Below are 10403 nucleotides of genomic sequence, written 5' to 3' on the forward strand. Positions count from 1 at the left end.
AGAGGGGTACAGAGGCCCAGGTTCTGCAACTTCTTAATCAGGATTGTGGGAATGACGGTATTAAATGCTGAGCTATAGTCAACGAACAGCACCTTGACATAGGTGTTTGTATTGTCTAGGTGGTCTAATGCCATGTGGAGAGCCATTGAGACTGTGTCTACCATTGACCTATTGTGGTGATAGGTAAATTGCAATGGGTCCAGGTCCTTGCTGAGGCAGAGTTCAGTCTCGTCATGACCAACCTCCCAAAGCATTTCATCACTGTCGATGTGAGTATTACTGGGCAATTGTCATTAAAGCAGCCCACATTATTCTTCTTAGGCACTGGTATACAGTAATTGTTGCCTTTTTGAAGCATGTGGGAACTTCAGCCACTAGCAGTGAAAGGTTGAAAATGTCCTTGAATACTCTCGCTGGTTGGTTTGCACAGGTTTTCAGAGCCTTACCAGGTACTCCATCAGGATCTGCTGCCTTGTGAGGATTCACTCACTTTAAAGACAGTCTAACATCGGCCTCTGAGACAGAGATCACAGGGTCATCAGGTGCAGCAGGGATCTTCACAGCTGTAGTTGTGTTCTCCCTTTCAAAGCGTGCATGGAAGGCATTGAGTTCATCTGGTAGTGAAGCATCGCTGCCATTCATGCTATTGGGTTTCGCTTTGTAGGAAGTAATGTCTTTCAGTCTATGCCAGGGTTGCCATGCATGGTACATGGAGCTTAGAAAAATAGAGGGCTATGTGCTAGTGAAATTCTAGACAGTCTCTCGAGTAGGTTGCATGGTTGGCACAACATTGTGGGCAGAAGGACCTGTAATGTGCTGTAGTTTTCTATGTTCTATGCACAGGAATACAATTAGGCTATTTGGCTCATCAAGTCTGCTCCACCATTTCATCATGGCTGATCCATTTTTCCTCTCAGCTCCAAGCTCCTGCCTTCCACCCCGTATCCCTTCAAGCCCTGACCGATCAAGAATCTATCAGCCTCTGCCTTAAATATACCTAAAGACTTGGCTTCCACAGCAACCTGTAGCAATGAATTCCACAGATTCACCACTCTCCTCATCTCTGTTCTAAAAGGACACCCCTCTATTCTGAGGCTGTGTATTCTCCTCTTAGACTCTCCCACCATAGGAAACATCCTCTCCACGTCCACTCTATCAAGCCCTTTCACAATTCGATAGGTTTCAATGAGGTCACCCCTCATTCTTCTGAATTCCAGTGAATATAGGCCTAGACCCATCAAACAATCTTCATATTACAAGCCATTCAATACTAGAATCATTTTCATGAACCTCCTTTGAATCTTCTCCAGTTTCAGCACATCCTTTCTGAGACAAGACTGCTCACAAAACTCCAAGTAAGGTCTCACCTTTGAAGTCTCAACATTACATCCTTGCTTTTATGTTCTAGTCCTCTTGAAATGAATGCTAACATTGCATTTGCCTTCCTCACCACTGACTCAACCTGCAAATTAACCTTCAGGGAATCCTGCACAAGGACTTTCAAGTCCTTTGACACCTCAGATTTTTGTATTTTCTCTACATTTAGAAAATAGTCAACGCTTTCATTTCTTAACCCAAAGTGCATGATACACTTCCCGATACTATATTCCATCTACCACTTCTTTTCCCAGTCTCCTAATCTGTCTAAGTCCATCTGTAGCCTCCCTACTTCTTCAAAACTACCTGCCCCTCCATCACTTTTCATATTGTCTGCAAACTTTGCAACAAAGCCATCAATTCCTTCATCCAAGTTATTATCATATAACATAAATAGAATCAATCCCAACACAGACCCTTGTGGAACACCACTAGTCACTGGCAATCAAGCAGAGAAGTCTCCCTTTTTCCCACACTTTGTATCCTGCCAATCAGTCACTACTTCATCCATGCTAGAATCTTCCCTGCAATACCATTGGCTTGTAGCCTTGTTAAGCACGACCAGACTTTGTAGCAGTTTCTTCCCCCAAGCCATCAGACTCCTCAATACCCAAAGTCTGGACTGATATCAACTTACTGCCCTCTACTGTGCCTATTGTCTTGTTTATTATTTATTGTAATGCCTGCACTGTTTTGTGCACTTTATGCAGTCCTGGGTAGGTCTGTAGTCTAGTGTAGTTTTTTGTGTTGTTTTATGTAGTTCAGTGTAGCTTTTGTATTGTTTCATATAGCACCATGGTCCTGAAAAACATTGTCTCGTTTTTACTGTGTACTGTACCAGCAGTTATGGTCGAAATGTCAATAAAAAGTGACTTGACTTGACATGATGGCACCTTGTCAAAGGCCTTTTGAAAATCCAAGTACACAACATCAACTGATACTCCTTTGTCTATCCTGCTTGTTATTTCTTCAAAGAATTGCAACAGATTAGTTTAGTAAGATTTTCCCATGAGGAAACCATGCTGACTATGGCCTATTTTATCATGTGCCTGCAGGTGCCCCAAAACCACATCCTTAATAATTGACTCCAATATCTTCCCAACCAATGAGGTCAGATTAACTGGCCTATAATTTCCTCTTTTCTGCCTCTCTCCCTTCTTGAAGAGTGGAGTGACATTTGCAATTTTCCAGTCTTCCCGAACCATTCCAGAATCTAGTGATTCCTAAAAGATCATTACTAATGCCTCCACAATCTCTTCAGTCACCTCTTTTTGAACCCTGGGGTGTACACCATCTGACCCAGGTGACTTATCTAACTTAAGACATTTCATTTTCCTAAGAGCTGTGTCCATAGTCTTGATAACTTCACATACTTCATGACTCTTGACACCTGGAGCTTCCAGCATAGTGCTGATGACTTCCACATTGAAAGTTTATGCAAAATACTTAATCAGTTTGTCTACCATTTTCTTGTCCCCCATTACTACATCCCCAGCATTATTGACCAGCGATCCGATATCCACTCTCCCCTCTCTTTATATCTATTGTTTCTGAAAAACCTTTTGGTATCCTCTTTAATATTATTGGCTAGCCTACTTTCATATACTATCTTTACCTTCTTAATGACTTTTTAGTTGCTTTCTGTTGGTATTTAAAAGCTTCCCAATCCTCTAATTTCCCACCACTTTTTGCTCTATTTATGCACTCTGTTTGGCTTTTATGTTGGGTTTGACTTCTCTTGTCAGCCACAGTTGTGTTATCTTGCCTTTAGAATACTTCTTCCTCTTTGGGATGTATATATTCTGTGACTATGAATTGCTTCCAGACATTCCAGCCATTGCTACTCTGCTGTCATTTCTGCCTGTGTTGTTTTCCAATCAATTTTGGCCACGTCCTATTTCATGCCTCTGTAATTCCCTTTACTCCACTCTAATAGTGATACATCTGGCTTTATCTTCTCCTTCTCAAATTTCAGGGTGAAATTGATCATATTATGATTACACTCCCCACTGAGTTCTTTTACCTTAAGCTCTCTAATCAATTCCTGTTCACTGCATAACACTCGATCCAGAATAGCTGATCCCCTATTGGGCTCAACCACAAGCTGCTCTAAAAAGCCATCTTTTAGGCATTCTAGAAATTCACCCTCCTGTAATCCAACATCAAACTGATTTTCCCAACCATCTGCATATTGATATCCCCATGATTATTGTAACATTGCCCTTTTGGCAAGTATTTTCCATCTCCTGTTATAACTTGTAGACCACATCCTTACTACTGTTTGGGGGTCTGTATATAACTCCCATTACGGTCTTTTTTCCCTTGCAGTTCCTTAGTTCTATCCACAATGATTCAACACCTTCCCACCCTGTGTCACCTCTTTCTAATGATTTTATTTTATTTTTTACCAACAGAGCAATACCACCCCCTCTGCCTTCCTGCTTGTCCTTTTGCATTCTTGGGCATTAAGCTCCCAGCTATAACTTCTTTTAACTATGGTTCAGTGATGCCTACAACATCATACATTCCACTCTGTAAATGTGTTACAAGTTCATCAACCTTATTCCATATACAAGTGCATATTCATCACCTTCAGTCCCATATTTACCTTTTTCAGTTTTGTCCTCCCCTTACGTTGCAATTCATCCTGTTGACTACAATTTTGCCCTATCAACAGCCTCTCCTTGGAAATCTACACATTGCCTCTGTTTGTAAACCAACTACCTCATCCTCAGCACTATCACTCCGGTTCCCATCCCTCTATCAAAACCCACCCGAACAACTCTAGCCAACCTGCCTACCAGGCTATTGGACCCCCTCAGGTTCTCGTGCAACCCATCCCTTTTGTACAGGTTATACCTTCCCCAGAAGTGATCCCAATGATCCATAAATCTTAACCCCTGGCCCCTATACCAGTTCCTCAGCCACACATTCATCTGCCAAATCATTCTATTTTTACCCTCACTGGCACGTGGCACAGGCAGTAATCCAGAGATTACTACCCTGAAGGTCCTGTTTCTCAGCTTTCTACCTACAGTGCCTGTAAAAAGCAGTCACCCCCCGGGAAGTTTTCATGTTTTATTGTTTTACAACATTGAATCACAGCGGATTTAATTTGTTTTTTTTTCACTGATCGACAAAAATAGACTCTTTCATGTCAAAGTGAAAACAGATCTCTACAAAGTGATCTGTTAATTACAAATATAAAACACAAAATAATTGATTGCGTGAGTATTCATCCCCTTTTATGATACACCAAATCATCACTGGTGCAGCCAATTGATTTTAGAAGTCACAAAATCAGTTAAACGGAGATCTGTTCTTGGAGCCCTATGTGTAGTCAAGGTGTTTCAATTGATTGTAGAAAAAATACACTTGTATTTGGAAGATCCGACTGCTGGTGAGTCAGTATCCTGGTAAAAACTACATCATGAAGACGAAAGATCACTCCAAGCAACTCCACAAATGGGTTATTGAAAAGCACAAGTCAGGAGATGGATACAAGAAAATTTCCAAGTCACTGAATACCCCTTGGAGTACAGTTAAGTCAATCATCAAGAATTGGAAAGAATATGGCACAGCTGTAAATCTGCAGGACATCCTCGAAAACTGAGTGACCATGCAAGAAGGGGACGAGTAAGGGAGGCCACCTAGAGACGTATGACAACTCTGGAGGAGTTACAAGCTTCAGTGGCTGAGATAGGAGAGACTGCGCGTACAACTGTTGCCCGGGTGCTTCATCAGTCACAGCTTTATGGGAGAGTGGCAAAGGGAAAGCTGCTGTTGAAAAAACTCACATGAAATCTCAGCTGGAGTTTGCCAGAATGCATGTGGGAGAATCTGAAGCCAGCTGGAAGGTTCTATGGTCTGATGAAACCAGAATTGAGCTTTTTGGCCATCAAACTAAGTGCTGTGTTTGGGGTAAACCAAACATCACACATCATCAAAATCACACCATCCCCACGTGAAGCATGGTGGTGACCACATCATTCGGTGGGGATGCTTCACTGAAGCAGGCCCTGGAAGGCTTGTGAAGGTAGAGGGTAAAATGAATGCAGCAAAATACAGGGAAATCCTGGAGGAAAACCTGATGCAGTCTGCAAGAGACCTGCAACTTGGGAGAAGATTTGCTTTCCAGCTAGATAATGACCCCAGGCATAAAGCCAAAGCTACACAGAAATGGCTTAAAGACAAGAAAGTTAATGTCCTGCAGTTTTGTAAAGAAGAATGGGGAAAAATTGCAGTCCAGATGTGCAAAGCTGATAGAGACCTATCCATACAGACACAAGACTGTAATTGCAGCCAAAGGTGCATCTACTAAATACTGACTTGAAGATGGGTGAGTAATTATGTAATCAGTTATTTTGTGTTTCATATTTGTAATTAATTTAGATCTCTTTGCAGTGATCTGTTTTCACTTTGACATGAAAGAGTCTTTTTCTGTTGATCAGTGTCAAAAAAGCCAAATTAAATCCACTTTGATTCAATGTCGTAAAACAATAAAACATGAAAACTTCCAAAGGCGGGGGGGGGGAGTGTGAATACTTTGATAGGCACAGTAGCTCCCGAAAATCTCTCTTCAGGATCTCCTCAGCTTGTCTACCTACATCATTGGTGCCGATATGTACCAAGACTTCAGGCTGCTCACCCTTATCCTTGAGAATCCCATGGACGTGATCTGAGACATCCCTGATCCTGGCATCAGGGAAGCAACATACCATCTGTGTGTCTCTATTACACACACAGAACCTTGTCTCTGTTCCTCGTACTAAGGAAGTTCCTATCAACACTGCAGTCGTGTTCACCTCTCTGTTCTTCTGAGCCACAGCAGCAGACTCAGTGCCAGATACTGGTAGGCTGTCCCCCTCAATTGTATCTAAAGTTGTATACTTATTATTGAGGGGAATGGCACAGGCTGTTATTATATGTTCTGTATGAGCATCAAAACAAAACTGGTTAGTTACTGCGCAATGACACCTCAGGACTTGTTAGTCTGCTGCTCTTAAGTTTCCTAGTCTTGGCAAGGATTTATTAGGATTTTTGGAAACCTTTTCTTTGGTCCCTGGAGGGTTCCATGAAAGACTGCAAAGATTCAGGTTCAAAGGATAGGAAGGGCCAGCAAATTCCCTGTACTAAACCATTCCTGGTTGCATTCCTAACTTGTCTCACCACTACCCTGGTCAGATTCTATGTGCTCCTCTGACTCCACTTATCCTTAAAAAGTCTTAACCAAAATTCCTTGTGCAATCTCCCATCTCCTTAGTCACCCAATTTGCATTTCTGTCTGATTTTCAGAGCTCATTTGTTATCCATTTGCTCTCTTCTTCAGCAACACACACAGAATACTGGAGGAACTCAGCAGGCCGGGCAGCGTCTATGGAGATAAATAAATGCTGCTTGACCTGCTGACTTCCTCCTGCATTTTGTGTGGCTTACTCTGGATTTCCAGCATCTGTAGAATCACTTGTGTTAATAAACCTCTTGTAGTTTTTTTTTTGTTAGAAATAGGATCAGGAATCTGAGCAAATATAGTGGAAAGAACTATCAGTTTCAGATTCTTATTTTGTTTATGTTAACGTGGTGACACAGTAGCAAAGTGGTCAACGCAATGCTTTACAACGCCAGCTGTAAGATAGGGGTTTGATTCCTGCTGCTGACCCCAGGACATCTCAGTGTCTGTTGGTCTTGATGCAAACGGCACATTTCACTGTATATTTTGATGTACATGTGACATAGAAAACTTATCTGTAATCTCTATAAATTTTTCTTAAAGCCATGAGAAGATAGAACTACCTCAGTTCTCCATGCATGCAATAGAGCTGTTGTTGAACATAGGAGTGAGAACATGTTCAGATTCAGCAGTATTTTTGAAAGAAGACAGTGATCTGCAGATGGCCTTGCCATCTCTTGTCAGTCAAATCTAATAGACTGTTCGGGTCACTGGGAAGTCAGGAATTGAATTTTCCATGACCTGGATGATTAATTACAACTTCTGACAATCTGTCTAGACCAGTGGGAAGCAGAAGAATAAATGACCGAAGAAAGTCACCTACTATACCTGACAGCCTGCATCAAATCATCAGTCCATTTAATAAAGAGATTTTTTTGGTGAAATACCAGCTTTCTGTCTGTCTTTCATCAATTTCCAATTAGTGAATGAAAAGTAAAAGTGGATTTGATTAAAAACATTGATTTCAGGAGAAAAGTGGGTTTCACCATCAGTCGAGGCGCAATTTGAGGTTCAGTTCCATCGCTGTTAATGAGTTGGCTCTGCTGGGAAGCTATTGAAGGAGGGTAGGACAAAGGTAAATGACTATAGAGTCACTGTAATGCAGCAGTTAGAGAAATCACTTTAGATTGCCAGCTTTCACTGATGGGGGTTCAATTATACCAATAATAATAGTACTGAGAATATGAGTTGCAGAGAATCCTTGAAAGCAAGTTTGCATATCATAAAATCAGTTCAGGGTATTGGTGAATGAAGTTATCCACGCCAGTTCAGGAGCCTGATGCTTGTACGGCAATAACGGTTCCTGAATCTGGTGATATTGGACCTGGTAGCACCTGTACCTCCTGCCCAATGGCAGTAGCAAGAAGAGAGAATGGCCTGGATAGTGGGGGTCTTTGATAACAGATGCAGCTTTCTTCTGGCAGTGCTCCCACCAATTGCCTGTGATGGACTGAAAAACCAGTGCCTTTTTCCCAGGGTGGCAGTCGCAAATATGAGAAAACATACCTTTAAGGTGAATGCGAGGTCATCCACTTTGGAAGGAAAACTGCAAGAGCAGATTAGTATTTAAATGGTGAAAATTCGCAGCATGCTGCTGTGCAGAGAGACCTGGAGGTGCTTCTGCATGAATCACAAAAGGTTGGTTTGCAAGTGCAGCTATCAAGACGGCAAATGGAATGTTGGCCTTCATTGCCGGAGGGATGAAATTTAAGAGCAGGGAGGTTATGCTGCAACTGTACAGGGTGCTGGTGAGGCCACACCTGGAGTATGTGTGTGTTTCTAGTCTCCTTACTTGAGGAAGGATATACTGGCTTTGGAGGCAGTGCAGAGGAGGTTCACCAGGTTGATTCCAGAGATGAGGGGATTAGACTACGAGGAGAGATTGAGTCTCTTGGGACTGTACTCTCTGGAATTCAGAAGAATGAGAGGAGATCTTATAGAAACATATAAAATTATGAAAGGGGTAGATAAGATAGAGGCAGGTGAGCCTAGAACTAAGGGATATAGCCTCAAGATTCCTTAAGGGGAAGTAGATTTAGGACTGAGATGAGGAGGAACTGCTTTTTCCAGAGAGTGGTGAATCTGTGGAATTCTTTGCCCAATGAAGCAGTGGAGGCTACCTCAGGAAATATATTTAAGACAAGGTTGGATAGATTTTTGCATAGTAGGTGAATTAAGGGTTATGGGGAAAAGGCAGGTAGGTGGAAGTGAGTCCATGGCCAAATCAGCCATGATCTTATTGAATGGTGGAGCAGGCTTGATGGGCCAGATGGCATACTCTTGCTACTATTTTTCATGTTCTTATGAATGGAGGGAAGTATAGGGGAGACATCAAAGATAGGTAGAATGTTAAGTGCATGGAACACGCTGCCAGGGGTGGTGGTGGAGACAGATATGTTAGTGACACTTAAGAGACTCTTAGACAGGCAAATGGATGAGAAAAAAACAGAGGGCTATGTGGGAGGGAAGGGGTAGATTGATCTTGAGTAGGTTAAAAGGTCAGCACAACATGAGCCGACGGATCTGTACAGTGCTGTACTGTTCTATGTCCCATGTTCTAACCACACTTTCCTATACTATTCCAATGAAACTTTTCATAAATTCCAGGAACAGCAATTTCCAACAACTGGATCTTCAGGACTCAACAATGATTTCAACATAAAGAGAAAAGATTACCTTTGTTTGTCACATGTACATTAAAGCAATGAAACAAGCAATGAAAAGCATTGCTTTGTGTCAGCGACCAATACAATCTGAGGATTGTGCTTGGGGCAGCCAGCAAGTGTCGCCATGCTTCCAGACCAACATGTCATACCCACTTTGCACCTACCCTAACCTGTGCATCTTTGGAAGGTGGGAGGAAACTGGAACACCCGGAGGAAACCCACACAGTCATGGGGAGAATGTAAAAATTCCTTCCAGACAGTGACGGGAATCAAAAACGCCATTTGAGAGGGCTCAGATCAATGGGATCAGCTTTGCTAATGATGCAAGGCTGAGTGCCAGTTTGGGTGAGAGGAGTTTGCAGAGGGGCTTCAGGAGGATATTGGCAGGTAAAGTGAGTAATTGAGGACATGGCAGATGAAATTTAATTCGGAATAATATGAAGTCATCCACTTTTAATTGGTGAGAGATTGAGAGGGGTTGGCGGACAGAGCAAACTGGATTTCTCTGCACACAAATCACTTAAAGTTAACAAACAATTTGGAAGGCAACAACACTTTGTTGCATTTATTGCAACAGGATACAAGTACTGTACACAATTTAATACTTTCTTCTGCAATAATACTAGGCCCTATAGTGGGGGGAGTCTCGGACCAGAGGGCACAACCTCAGAGTAAAAAGGCATCCCTTTATAACAGAGATGAGGAGGAATTTCTTCAGCCAGAGGGTGGTGAATCTGAGGAATTCATTGCCAACAGACAGCTGTGGAGGCCAAGTCATTGGAGATATTTAAAGCAGAAGTTGATAGCTTTTTGATTAGTAAAGGTGACAGAAGTTATGAGGAGAAAGCAGGAGAATTGGGTTGAGAGGAATAATAAATCAGCCATGATGGAATGGCGAAGCAGACTTGATGGGCCGAATGGCCTAATTCTACTCCTATGTCTTCTGGTCTTATGGACCTGGTGATACTGTGTTTGGAAAATGGTGACAATAGAGATTCTGCAGATGCTGGAAATCCGGAGCAACACACACAAGGTCCTGGAGTAACTCGAGTCCCGATGAAGGGTCTCAGCCAGTAAGGTCGACTGATAATTTCCCCCTGTTAGGTGCTGAATCCCTCCGGCATTTTATG

Source organism: Hemitrygon akajei, chromosome 10 (assembly GCF_048418815.1).
Source record: "Hemitrygon akajei chromosome 10, sHemAka1.3, whole genome shotgun sequence".
Taxonomy (NCBI): Eukaryota; Metazoa; Chordata; class Chondrichthyes; order Myliobatiformes; family Dasyatidae; genus Hemitrygon; species Hemitrygon akajei.